We start from the raw sequence: 14,257 nt of genomic DNA on the forward strand, positions 1-14,257 counted from the left end.
ATAAGAAAGTCCACTAATCGAGTATAATGTTCCCTAGTCGAGTATAACAAAGCCCCTCATCGAGCAATAAAGCCCCTAATCGAGTATATTGGAAGTCCTGTCGATATAACAAGTCCTCTGATCGAGTATAACAAAGTCCCTGGTTGAGTATAAGAAAGCTCAACGATAGAGTATAACATATCTTCATCAAGTATAACAAAGTCCTCTGGTCGAGAAAGGCAAAAGTCCCCTCTCGAATATACCGAAGTCCTGGCGGCCATAACAAAGTCCCCTGATCGAGTATAGTAGCCCTCATCGAGTAAGGCAATTCAGCCCCTTGCATGACTATAACAAAGTCCCTGATCAGGTATAAAAGTCCTGATCAGTGTGTAGCAGAGTCCTAGTTGGAGTATAATAAGTCCCCTGATCGAGTATAACTATCTGATCCGTGCAAAAGTCCTCTGGTCGAGTATAAAAAAGTCCCCTGATCGCGTATAACAAAGTCCCCTGGTCGAATATAACAAAGTCCCCTGATCGAGTATAACAAAGGCCCCTCATTGAGTATAGCAAAGTCCCCTGATCGAGTATAACAAAGGCCCCACATTGAGTATAACAAAGTCCACTGGGCAAGTATAAAAAAGTCCCCTGGTCGAGTATAACAAAGTCCCCTGATCGAGTACAACAAAGTCCCCTGGTCGAGTTCAACAAAGCCCCCTGCACAATTATAACAAAATCCCCTGATCGAGTTTAACAAAGTCCCCTCATCGAGTATAACAAAAGCCACTGATCGAGTCCAAAAAAGGCCCCTAATCGAGTATAATAATGTCCCCTGATCTAGTATAACAAAGGCCCCTATTCGAGTATAACAAAGGCCCCTCATTGAGTATAAAAAAGTCCACTGGTCAAGTATAAAAAAGTCCCCTGGTCAAGTATAACAAAGTCCCCTGATCAAGTATAACAAAATCCCCTGATCGAGTTTAACAAAGTCCCCTCATCGAGTATAACAAAAGCCACTGATCGAGTCCAAAAAAGGCCCATAATCGAGTATAATAATGTCCCCTGATCTAGTATAACAAAGGCCCCTCTTCGAGTATTACAAAGGCCCCTCACCGAGTATAACAAAGTCCCCTGATCGAGCATAACAAAGCCGCCTAATCGAGTATAACAAAGTCCCCTTATCGAGTATAACAAATTCCCTTATCGAGTATAGCAAAGTCCTCTTATCGAGTATAACAAAGTTCCCTTATCGAGTAAAACTAAGCCCCCTGGACGAGTATAACAAAGTCCCCTGAACCGAGTATAACAAAATCCCCTGATCGAGTATAACAAATTCCCTGATCGAGAATAACAAAGGCCCATCATTGAGTATAACAAAGTCCCTTGGTCGAGTATAACAAAGTTCCATGATCTGGTCCCTCATCAGGTATAACAAGAGTCCTGGTCATGTAAAAGTCCCTGGTAAAGGTGTAAAGAGTTCTGATGGTATAACAAAGCCACTGCCTGCAGTACGCTGAAATCCTGATCGAGTATAAATAAGTCCCTCATCGGGTATAAAGAAGATACAGTCAGCAGGAACCAATTTTCATCGGGTGCAACAGGTCTGATCTGTTCTAACAAGGCCTCTTGGTATAACAAAGGCCTCTCATCCAGGTATATGAGTTCCTTTCAGGTATAATAAAGCCGCCTAATCGGTATAAAGTCCGTTAATAAAGGTATAACAAGTCCTCTTGGTCTAACCGGGTCCTTATAAGGTGTAACAAATTCCCTTGTCAGGTATAACAAAGTCACAGATCGGGTATATCTGGTCTGATAAAGTGCAACAGCCCTGGACGGTATAACAGTCCCCTGAACAGGTAACAAGGTCCCCTGATAAGGTATAACATATCCCCTCATCGAGTATAAGAAAGTCTCCTGGTCGAGTAAAACAAAGTTTTCTGATCGAGTATAACAAAGGCCCGTGGTCGAGTATAACAAATTCCTCTGATCGAGTATAACTAAGCCCCCTGGACGAGTATAACAAAGTCCCTTCAACCGAGTATAACAAAATCCCCTGATCGAGTATAACATATCCCCTGATCGTGTAAAACAAAGTCACCGGTGGAGTATAACAAAGTCCCCTAATCGAGTATAACAAAGTCTCCTGGTCGAGTATAACAAAGTTTTCTAATCGAGTATAACAAAGAACCCTGGTCGAGTATAACAAAGTCCTCTGACCGAGTATAAGAAAGTCCCCTGATCGAGTATAACAAAGTCCCCTAATCATGTATAACAAAGTTTCCTGATCGAGTATAACAAAGTCCCCTGGTCGAGAATAGCAAAGTCCCCTGGTCGAATGTAACAAAGCCCCCCTATTGAGTATAACAAAGGCCTCTGGTCGAGTATGAAAATGTCCCCTGATCAAGTATAAAAAAGTCTACTGGTCGAGTATAACAAAGTCCCATCATCGAGTATAGCAAAGTCCCCTGGCCGAGAATAACAAAGCCCCCTCATCGAGTATAACAAAGGCCCCTAATCGAGTATAACAAAGTCCCCTCATCGAGTACAAGAAAGTTCCCTGATCGAGTATAACAAAGTCCCCTGATTGAGTATAACAAAGTCCCCTAATCGAGTTTAACATGTCCCCTGATCAAGTATAACAAAGTCCTCTGGTCGAGTATAAAAAAGTCCCCTGATCGCGTATAACAAAGCCCCCCGATTGAGTATAACAAAGCCCTCTGGTCGAGTATGAAAATGTCCCCTGATCAAGTATAAAAAAGTCTACTGGTCGAGTATAACAAAGTCCCCTAATCAAGTGTAACAAAGTCCTCTGGTGGAGTATAAAAAAGTCCCCTGATCGCGTATAACAAAGTCCCACGATTGAGTATAACAAAGGCCTCTGGTCGAGTATGAAAATGTCCCCTGATCAGGTATAAAAAATTCTACTGGTCGAGTATAACAAAGTCCCCTGATTGAGTATAACAAAGTCCCCTGGTCGGATATAACTAAGTCTCCTGATCGAGTATAACAAAGGCCCCTCATTGAGTATAACAAAGTCCATTGGTCAGGTATAAAAAACTCCCCTGGTCGAATATAACAAAGTCCCCTGATCGAGTATAAAAAAGTCCCTTGGTCGAGTATAACAAAGTCCCCTGATCGAGTATAACAAAGTCCCTTGGTCGAGTATAACAAAGTCCCCTGATCGAGTATAAAAAAGTCCCTTGGTCGAGTATAACAAAGTCCCCTGATCGAGTATAACAAAGTCCCTTGGTCGAGTAAAACAAAGTCCCCTGATCGAGTATAACAAAGGCCCCTCATCGAGTATAACAAAGTCCCCTAATCTAGTATAACAAAGTCCCCTCATCGAGTATAACAAAGGCCCCTCATCGAGTATAAGAAAGTGCCCTGATTGAGTATAACAAAGCCGCCTAATCAAGTATAACAAAGTCCCCTGGTCGAGTATAAAAAGTCCGCTGTTCAAGTCTAACAAAGTCCCCTTATCGAGTATAACAAATTCCCCTTATCGATTAAAACAAAGTCCTCTTATCTAGTATAACAAAGTCCCCTGATCGAGTATAACAAAGCCCCCTGGACGAGTATAACAAAGACCCCTGACCCGAGTATAACAAAGTCCCCTGATCGAGTATAACATATCCCCTGATCGAGTATAATAAAGTCCCCGATGGAGTATAACAAAGTCCCCTAATCGAGTATAACAAAGTCTCCTGGTCGAGTATAACAAAGTTTTCTAATCGAGTATAACAAAGGCCCTTGGTCGAGTATAACAAAGTCCTCTGATCGAGTATAACAAAGTCCCCTAATCAGGTATAACAAAGTCCCCTGATCGAGTATAACAAAGTTCCCTGATCGAGTATAACAAAGTCCCCTGGTCGAGTATAGCAAAGTCCTTTGGGCGAGTATAACAAAGCCCCCTCATCGAGTGTAACAAAGGCCCCTAATCGAGTATAACAAAGTCCCCTCATCGAATATAACAAAGTCCCCTGATCGTGTATAACAAAGTCCCCTGTTTGAGTATAACAAAGTCCCCTGATCGAGTATAACATATCCCATGACCGCGTATAACAAAGTCCCCTGGTCGAATATAACAAAGTCCCCTCATCGAGTATAACAAAGGCCCCTCATTGAGTATAACAAAGTCCATTGCTCAAGTATAAAAAAGTCCACTGGTCGAATATTACAAAGTCCCCTGATCGAGTATAACAAAGGCCCCTCATCGAGTATAACAAAGTCCACTGGTCAAGTATAAAAAATTCCCCTGGTCGAGTATAACAAAGTCCTCTGATCGAGTATAACAAAGTCCCCTGGTCGAGTATAGCAAAGTCCCCTGGTCGAGTATATCAAAGCCCCCTCATCGAGTATAACAAAGTCTCCTGCTCGAGTATTACAAAGTCCCCTGCTTGAGTATAGCAAAGTCCCCCTTTCGAGTATAACATATCCCCTGATCGAGTATAACAAAGTCCATTGCTCAAGTAAAAAAAAGGCCCCTGGTCGAATATATCAAAGTCCCCTGATCGAGTATAACAAAGGCCTCTGGTCGAGTATGACAAAGTACCCTGATCAAGTATAAAAAAGTCCGCTGGTCGAGTATAACAAATTCCCCTGATCGAGTATAACAAAGTCCCGTGGTCGAGTATAACAAAGTCCCTTGGTCGAGTATAGCAAAGTCCCCTGATCAGGTATAAAAAAGTCTCCTGGTCGAGTATAACAAAGTCCCCTGGTCGAGTATAGCAAAGTCCCCTGGTCGAGTATAACAAAGCACCCTCATCGAGTATAACAAAGGCCCCTAATCGAGTATAACAAAGTCCCCTGATCGAGTATAACAAAGTACTCTGATCGACTATAAGAAAGTCCCCTGGTTGAGTATAACAAAGTCTCCTGATCGAGTATAACATATCCCTTGATCAAGTATAGCAAAGTCCTCTGGTCGAGTATAAAAAGTCCCCTGATCGCATATAACAAAGTCCCCTGGTCCAGTATAACAAAGTCCCCAGATCGAGTATAACAAAGTCCCTTGCTTGAGCATAACCAAGTCGACTGATCGAGTAAAACAAAGGCCCCTCATCGAATATAACAAAGTTCTCTGGTCGAGTATAAAAAAGTCCCCTCCTCGAGTATAACAAAGTCCCTTGGTCGAGCATAACTAAGTCCCCTAATCGAGTATAACAAAGGCCCCTCATCGAGTATAACAAAGTCCATTGGTCAAGTATAAAAAAGTCCCCTGGTCGAGTATAACAGTCCCCTGGTCGAGTATAGCAAAGTCCCCTGATCGAGTATAACAAAGCCTACTGATCGAGTATAATAAAGTCCCCTGATCGAGTATTACAAAGGCCCCTGCACGAGTATAACAAAGTCCCCTTATCGAGTATAACAAAGTCCCCTCATCAAGTATAACAAACGCCACTCATCGAGTATAACAAAGTCCCGTGATCGAGTATAACAAAGCCGCCTAATCGAGTATAACAAAGTCCCCTGCACGAGTATAACAAAGTCCTCTTATCGAGAATAACAAAGTCCCCTGATCGAGTATAACAAAGCCCCCTGGACGAGTATAACAAAGTCCCCTGAACCGAGTATAACAACGTCCCCTGATCGAGTATATCATATCCCCTGATCGAGTATAAAAAAGTCTCCGGTGGAGTATAACAAAATCCCCTGATCGAGTATAGCAAAGTCCCCTGATCGAGTATAACATATCCCCTGATCAAGTATAACAAAGTCTTCTGGTCGAGTATAATAAAGTCCCCTAATCGAGTATAAAAAAGTCCATTGGTCAAATATAGGAAAATCCACTGATCGAGAATAAGAAAGTCCCCCGATCGAGTTTAACAAAGGCTTCTGGTCGAGTATGACAAAGGCCCCTCATCGAGTATAACAAAGTTCATTGGTCAAGTATAAAAAAGTCCCCTGGTCGAGTATACGAAAGTCCCCTGATCGAGTATAACAAAGACCCCTGGTCGAGTATAGCAAAGTCCCCTGATCGAGTATAACAAAGCCCCCTGATCGAGTATAACAAAGGCCCCTCATCGAGTATAACAAAGTTCATTGGTCAAGTATAAAAAGTCCTGGTCGGTATACGAAAGTCCCCTGATCGAGTATAACAAAAGACCCTGGTCGATATAGCAAAGTCCCTTATCGAGTATAAAATAAAGCCCCTGCTCGAGTATAACAAAGTCCCCTGATCGAGTCTAACAAAGTCCCCTTATCGAGTATAACAAATTCGCCTTATCGAGTATAACAAAGTCCCCTTATCGAGTATAACAAAGTCGCTTGGTCGAGTATAACAAAGTCCCCTGATCGAGTATAACAAAGTCCCCGGTTGAGTATAACAAAGTCCCCTAATCGAGTATAACAAAGTCCCCTGGTCGAGTATAGCAAAGTCCCCTGGTCAAGTATAACAAAGCCCCCTGATCGAGTATAACAAAGGTCCCTCATCGAGTATAACAAAGTTCATTGGTCAAGTATAAAAAAGTCCCCTGGTCGAGTATACGAAAGTCCCCTGATCGAGTATAACAAAGACCCCTGGTCGAGTATAGCAAAGTCCCCTGATCGAGTATAACAAAGCCCCCTGCTCGAGTATAACAAAGTCCCCTGATCGAGTCTAACAAAGTTCCCTTATCGAGTATAAGAAATTCGCCTTATCGAGTATAACAAAGTCCCCTAATCGAGTATAACAAAGTCCCCTCATCGACTATAACAATGTCCATTGGTCAAGTATAAAAAAGTCCCTGGTCGAGTATAAGAAATTCCCCTGATCGAGGATAACAAAGTCCCCTGGTCGAGTATAAGAAAATCCCCTGGTCGAGTATAGCAAAGTCCCATTATCAAGTATAAAAAAGTCTCCTGGTCGAGTATAACAGTCCCCTGATCGAGTATAACAAAGTCCCCTGGTCGAGTATAGCAAAGTCCTCTGGTCGAGTATAAGAAAGCCCCCTCATCGAGTATAACAAAGGCCCCTAATCGAGTATAACAAAGTCCCCTGATCGAGTATAACAAAGTCCTCTGATCAAGTATAAGAAAGTCCCTTGGTTGAGTATAACAAAGTCCCCTGATCGAGTGTAACATATCCCTTGATCAAGTATAGCAAAGTCCCCTGGTCGAGTATAAAAAAGTCTCCTGATCGTGTATAACAAAGTCCCCTGGTCGAGTATAACAAAGTCTGCTGATCGAGTAAAACAAAGCCCCTTGGTCGAGCATAACCAAGTCCCCTGATCGAGTAAAACAAAGGCCCCTCATCGAGTACAACAAAGTCCTTTGGTCAAGTATAGCAAAGTCCCCTAATCAAGTATAAAAAAGTCTCCTGGTCGAGTATAACAAAGTCCCCTGGTCGAGTATAACAAAGTCCCCTGGTCGAGTATAGCAAAGTCCCCTGATCGAGTATAACAAAGCCTACTGATCGAGTATAACACAGTCCCGTGATCGAGTATAACAAAGCCCCCTGCACGAGTATAACAAAGTCCCCTTATCGAGTATAAGAAAGTCCCCTAATCGAGTATAACAAACGCCACTCATCGAGTATAACAAAGTCCCCTGATCGAGTATAACAAAGCCGCCTAATTGAGTATAACAAAGTCCCCTGGTCGAGTATAACAAATTCCACTGTTCGAGTCTAACAAATTCCCCTTATCGAGTATAACAAAGTCCTCTTATCGAGTTTAACAAATTCCCTGATCGAGTATAACAAAGTCGCCAGATCTAATATAACAAAGGCCCCTGGACTTTGTTATACTCAATGAGGGGCCTTTGTTATACTCGATCAAGGGACTTTGTTATACTCGACCAGGGGACTTTGTTATATGCGATCAGGGGACTTTTTTTATTCTCGACCGGAGGACTTTGTTATACTCGATCAGGGATATGTTATACTCTATGAGGGGACTTTGTTATACTCGATGAGGGGGCTTTGTTATACTTGACCAGGGGACTTTGCTATACCCGACCAGGGGACTTTGTTATAATCGATCAGTGGACTTTGTTATACTCGAGTAGGAAACTTTTTTATACTTGATCAGGTAACTTTGTCACACTCGACCAGAGGCCTTTGTTATACTCGATCGGGGGAATTTCTTATACTCGATGAGTGGACGTTCCTATATTTGACCAATGGACTTTGCTATACTTGATGAGGAGCCTTTGATATACTCGATAAGGGGACTTTGTTATACTTGATCAGGGGACTTTGTTATTCTCGATCAGGGTACTTTTTTATACTTGACCAATGGACTTTGTTATACTCAATGAGAGGCCTTTGTTATACTCGATCATGGGACTTTGTTGTGCTCGACCAGGGGACTTTGTTATATGCAATCAGGGGACTTTTCTTATACTCGACCAGAGGACTTTGTTATACTCGATCAGGTGATATATTATACTCGATGAGGAGACTTTGTTGTACTCGTCCAGGGAACTTTTTTATACTCGACCAGACAACTAAGTTATACTTGATCAGGGGATATGTTATACTCGATCAGGGGACTTTGTTATACTTAATCAAGGGTCTTTGTTATACTCGAACAGGGGACTTTGTTGTACTCGATAGGGGACTTTGTTATACTCGATTAGGGGCCATTTTTATACTCGATGAAGGGGCTTTGTTATACTCGACCAGGAGACTTTTTTATACTTGATCAGGGGACTTTGTCATACTCGACCAGAGGCCTTTGTTATACAAGATCGGGGGACTTTGTTATACTCGATCGGTGGACTTTCCTATATTTGACCAATGGACTTTCCCTATACTCGATGAGGGGCCTTTGTTTTACTCGATTAGGGGACTTTGTTATACTCGACCAGGGGACTTTGTTATGCTCGATCAGGGGACTTTATTATACTCGACCAGAGGACTATGTTATACTCGATCAGGGGACTTTGTTATACTCGATCAGGGGACTTTGTTATACTCGACCAGAGGACTTTGTTATACTCGATCAGGGGACTTTGTTATACTCGGTTCAGGGGACTTTGTTATACTCGTCCAGGGGGCTTTGTTATACTCGATCAGGGGACTTTGTCTTACTCGATCAGGGCCCTTTGTTAAACTCGACCAGGGGAATTTGTTATAATCGATCAGAGGACTTTGTTTTGCTCTATCAGGGGACTTTGTTATACTCGATCAGGAGACTTTTGTTATACTCGATCAGGGGACTTTGATATACTCGACCAGCGGCCTTTGTTATACTCGATCAGGGGACTTTCTTGTACTCGATAAGGGGACCTTGTTATTCACGATCAGGGAACTTTGTTATACTTGTCCAGGGGGCTTTGTTGTACTCGATCAGGGGACCTTCTTATGCTCGATCTGGTGACTTTGTTATACAGGGCCAGGGGACTGTTTTGTACTCGATCATAGGATTTTGCTATACTGGACCAGGGGACTTTTTTATTCTCGATCAGGGGACTTTGTTATAATCGATCAGGGGACTTTTGTTATATTCGATCAGGGGAATTTGTTATACTCGACCAGTGGCCTTTGTTATACTCGATTATGGGACTTTGTTATACTCGATACGGGAACTTTGTTATACTCGACCAGAGGACTTTGTTATACTGGAAGAGGGGATATGTTATACGCGATCAGGGGACTTTTTCTACTCGACCAGAGGACTTTGTTATACTCGATGAGGGATATGTTATACTCGGTTCATGGGATTTTGTTACACTCGACCAGGGGACTTTTCATTCTTGACCAATGGCCTTTGTTATACTCGACCAGGGGACTTTTTTATACTCGATGAGGGGACTTTGTTGTACTCGACCAGGGGACTTTGTTATAATCGATTTGGGGACTTTGTTTTAGTCGATCAGGGGACTTTGTTATACTCCATCAGGGGACTTTTGTTATACTCGATCAGGGGTCTTTGATATACTCGACCAGGGGCCTTTGTTATACTCGATCAGGGGACTTTGTTATACTCCATCAGGGGACTTTTGTTATACTCGATCAGGGGTCTTTGATATACTCGACCAGGGGCCTTTGTTATACAGGGTCAGGGGACTTTTTTATACTCGATCAGGGGACTTTGTTATACTGGACCAGGGGACTTTGTTATACTGGGCCAGGGGACTTTTTTATACTCGATCAGGGGACTTTGTTATACTGGACCTGGGGACTTTTTTATACTTGATCAGGGGACTTTGTTATACTCGATCATGGGACTTTTGTTATACTCGATCAGGGGACCTTGTTATACTCGACCAGGGGCCTTTGTTATACTCGATTAGGGGACTTTTTTAGACTCGAACACGGGACTTTGTTATACTCGACCAGGGGACTTTGATATACCCGATTAGGCGGCTTTGTTATACTCGATCAGGGGACTTTGTTATACTCGATGAAGGGCCTTTGTCATACTCGATGAGGGGCCTTTGTTATAATAGTTCAGGGTACTTTGTTATACTCGATTAGGGGCCGTTTTTGGATTCGATTAGTGGCCTTTGTTATACTCGATGAGTGGAATTTGTTATCCTCGATCAGGGGACTTTGTTATACTCGATCAGGAGGCTTTGTTATAATCGATCAAGGGACTTTGTTATACTCGACCAGGGGCCTTTGTTATAGTAGATCAGGGATCTTTGCTATACTCGAGCAGGGGGCTTTGTTATACTCGATGAGGGGCCTTTGTTATACTCGATCAGGGGACTTTGTTATACTCAATGAGGGGCTTTTATTACACTCGATCAAGGGAATTTGTTATACTCGACCAGGGGACTTTGTTATAACCTGAACAGGGGATATGTTATACTCGATCAGGGGACTTTGTTACACTCAACCAGGGGACTTTGTTATACTCGATGAGGAGACTTTGTTATTCTCGATCAGGGGACTTTGTTATACTCGATTAGGGGCCTTTGTTATACTCGATGAGGGGGCTTTGTTATACTCGACCAGGGGACTTTGCTATACTCGGCCAGGAGACTTTGTCATACTTGATCAGGGGACTTTGTTATACTCGACCAGGAGACTTTTTTATACTTGATCAGGGGACTTATCATGCTCGACCAGAGGCCTTTGTTATATCGATCGGGGGACTTTGTTATACTCGATCAGTGGACTATCCTATATTTGACCAATGGTCTTTGCTATCCTCGATGAGGGGCCTTTGTTATATTCGATTAATGGACTTTGTTATACTCGACCAGGGGACTTTGTTAAACTCGATCAGGGTACTTTGTTAAATCGACCAGAGGACTTTGTTATGCTCGTTAAGGGGCCTTTGTTATACTCGATGAGGGGACTTTGTTATACTCGATCAGGGGACTTTGTTATAAACGATCAGGGAACTTTGTTATACTTGTCCAGGGGGCTTTGTTATATTTGATCAGGGGACTTTGTTATACTCGATCAGGAGACTTTGTTATACTGGAACAGGGGACTTTGTTATACCCGATCAGGGAACTTTGTTATAAACGATCAGGGAACTTTGTTATACTTGTCCAGGGGGCTTTGTTATACTTGATCAGGGGACTTTGTTATACTCGATCAAGAGATTTTGTCTTACTGGATCAGGGCCCTTTGCTATACTCGACCAGGGGACTTTGTTATAATCGATTAGGGGACTTTGTTATGCTCGATCTGGGGACTTTGTTATACTGGGCCAGGAGTCTTTGTTATACTCGATCAGGCGACTTTGTTATACTGGAACAGGGGACTTTGTTATACTCGATCAGGGAACTTTGTTATAAACGATCAGGGAACTTTGTTATACTTGTCCAGGGGGCTTTGTTATACTTGATCAGGGGACTTTGTTATACTCGATCAAGAGATTTTGTCTTACTGGATCAGGGCCCTTTGCTATACTCGACCAGGGGACTTTGTTATAATCGATCAGGGGACTTTGTTATGCTCGATCTGGGGACTTTGTTATACTGGGCCAGGGGACTTTTTTATACTCGATCAGGGGACTTTGTTATACTCGACCAGGGGTCTTTGTTATACTTGATTAGGGGATTTTGTTATACTCAATAAGGGGACTTTGTTATACTCGATAAGGGGAATTGGTTATACTCGATAAGGGGACTTTTTTAGACTCGAACACTGGACTTTGTTATACTCGACCAGGGGACTTTGTTATACCCGATTAGGCGGCTTTGTTATACTCGATCAGGGGACTTTGTTATACTCGATGAGGGGCCTTTGTCATACTCGATTAGGGGCCTTTGTTATACTAGTTCAGGGGACTTTGTTATACTCGATTAGGGGCCTTTTTTGGACTCGATTAGTGGCCTTTGTTATACTCGATGAGTGGACTTTGTTATAATCGATCAGGGGACTTTGTTGTACTCGAGCACGGGGCTTTGTTATCCTCGATCAGGGGACTTTGTTATACTCGATCAGGAGGCTTTGTTTTAATCGATCAAGGGACTTTGTTATACTCGACCAGGGGCCTTTGTTATCCTCGATTAGGGGACTTTGTTATTCCTGATAAGGAGACTTTCTTATACTCGACCAGGGGACTTTGTTATACTCGATTCGGCGGTTTTGTTATACTCGATCAGGGGACTTTTTTATAATTGATGACTGGCCTTTGTTATACTCGATGAGGGGCCTTTGTTATAGTAGATCAGGGGACTTTGCTATACTCTTGCAGTGGGCTTTGTTATACTCGATGAGGGGCCTTTGTTATACTCGAACAGGGGACTTTGTTATACTCAATGAGGGGCCTTTATTACACTCGATCAAGGGACTTTGTTATACTCGACCAGGGGACTTTGTTATAACCTGAACAGGGGATATGTTATACTCGATCAGGGGATTTTGTTATTCTCGATCAGGGGACTTTTTTATACTCGATTAGGATCTTTTTATTCTCGACCCATGGACTTTGTACACTCGATCAGAATGTTATATACTCGATCAGGGACTTTGTTGTATAACCAGAAGACTTTGTTATACTCGATCAGGGGACTTTGTTACTCAATCGGGGGACTTTGTTATATCGATTGGGGCCTTTGTATATACTCAATGGGGCTGTTATATACTCGACGAGGACTGTTATATAGATCAGGGACTTTCTTATATAGGAGGGTGCTGTTATAATAGATCAGGGTACTTTGTTATACTCGACGAGGGACTTTGCTATACTCGATCAGGGGACTTTGGTATACTCGATCAGGACTTTGTTATACTCGTCCAGGGGCTTTGTTATACTAGGATCATGGAATTTGTTATCTCGATCAGGGCTGTTATACTAGGATCAGGGGACTTTGTTATTCTCGACCAGGGGACTTTGTTATACTCGACCAGGGCCTTTGTTATATGGTCTGGGGTCTTTGTTATACTGGGCCTGGAGACTTTGTTATACTCGATCAGGATATGTTATACTCGATCAGGGATATGATATATGATCAGGGACTTTGTTATACTGGACCAGGGACTTTGTTATACTCGATCAGGGACTTTTTTACTTACGATCAGGACTTTGTTATCTCGTCTTGGCGGCTGTTTTATACTCGATCAGGTGACTTTGATATACTAGATCAAGGGGACTGCCTCGATCAGGGCCCTTTGCTACTCTCGACCAAGGGACTTTGTTATAATCGATCAGGGGACTGTTATATGCTCGATATGGGGACTTTGTTATACTGGGCCAAAGACTTTTGTACTCGATCAGGGACTTTGTTATACTGGACAGGGGACTTTTATTCTCGATCAAGGGACGTGTTATACTCGATCAGCGACTTTGTTATACTCGATGAGGCTGTTATCTCGACCAGGGACTTTCTGTACTCGACCGGGGACTTTGTTTTTACTTGATCGGACTTTTCATACTTGATTAGAGGACTTTGTTATACTCGACCAGGGCCTTTGTTATACTCGATTAAACTGTTATACTCGACCAGGGGCTTTGTTACTACTCCACAGGGACTTTGTATCCTCGATCCAGGATATGTTATACTCGATCAGGGACTTTGTTCTATAATGGTTCAAGGTGACTTTGTTATTCTCGACCTGGGGACTTTGTTATACTCGTTCAGGGGACTTTGTTATACTCGACTAGAGAATTTGTTTTACTGATCAGGTGATATGTTATACTCGATGGGGACTGTTATACGCGATCAGGGACTTTTTATACTCGACCAGAGGACTGTTATGCTCAACCAGAGGACTTTGTTATACTCGATCAGGGTACTTTGTTATACTCGTTCACGGCTTTGTTATACCCTATGAGGGACTTTGTTCTCGATCAGGGTTTTATACGACAAATGGACTTTGTTATACTCGATCAGGGACTTTGTTATACTGGATCAGGGGCTTTTGTTATACTCGTCTAGGGGCTTTTATACT

This window comes from Homarus americanus, unplaced genomic scaffold (genome assembly GCF_018991925.1).
Source record: "Homarus americanus isolate GMGI-L3 unplaced genomic scaffold, GMGI_Hamer_2.0 scaffold15667, whole genome shotgun sequence".
Taxonomy (NCBI): domain Eukaryota; kingdom Metazoa; phylum Arthropoda; class Malacostraca; order Decapoda; family Nephropidae; genus Homarus; species Homarus americanus.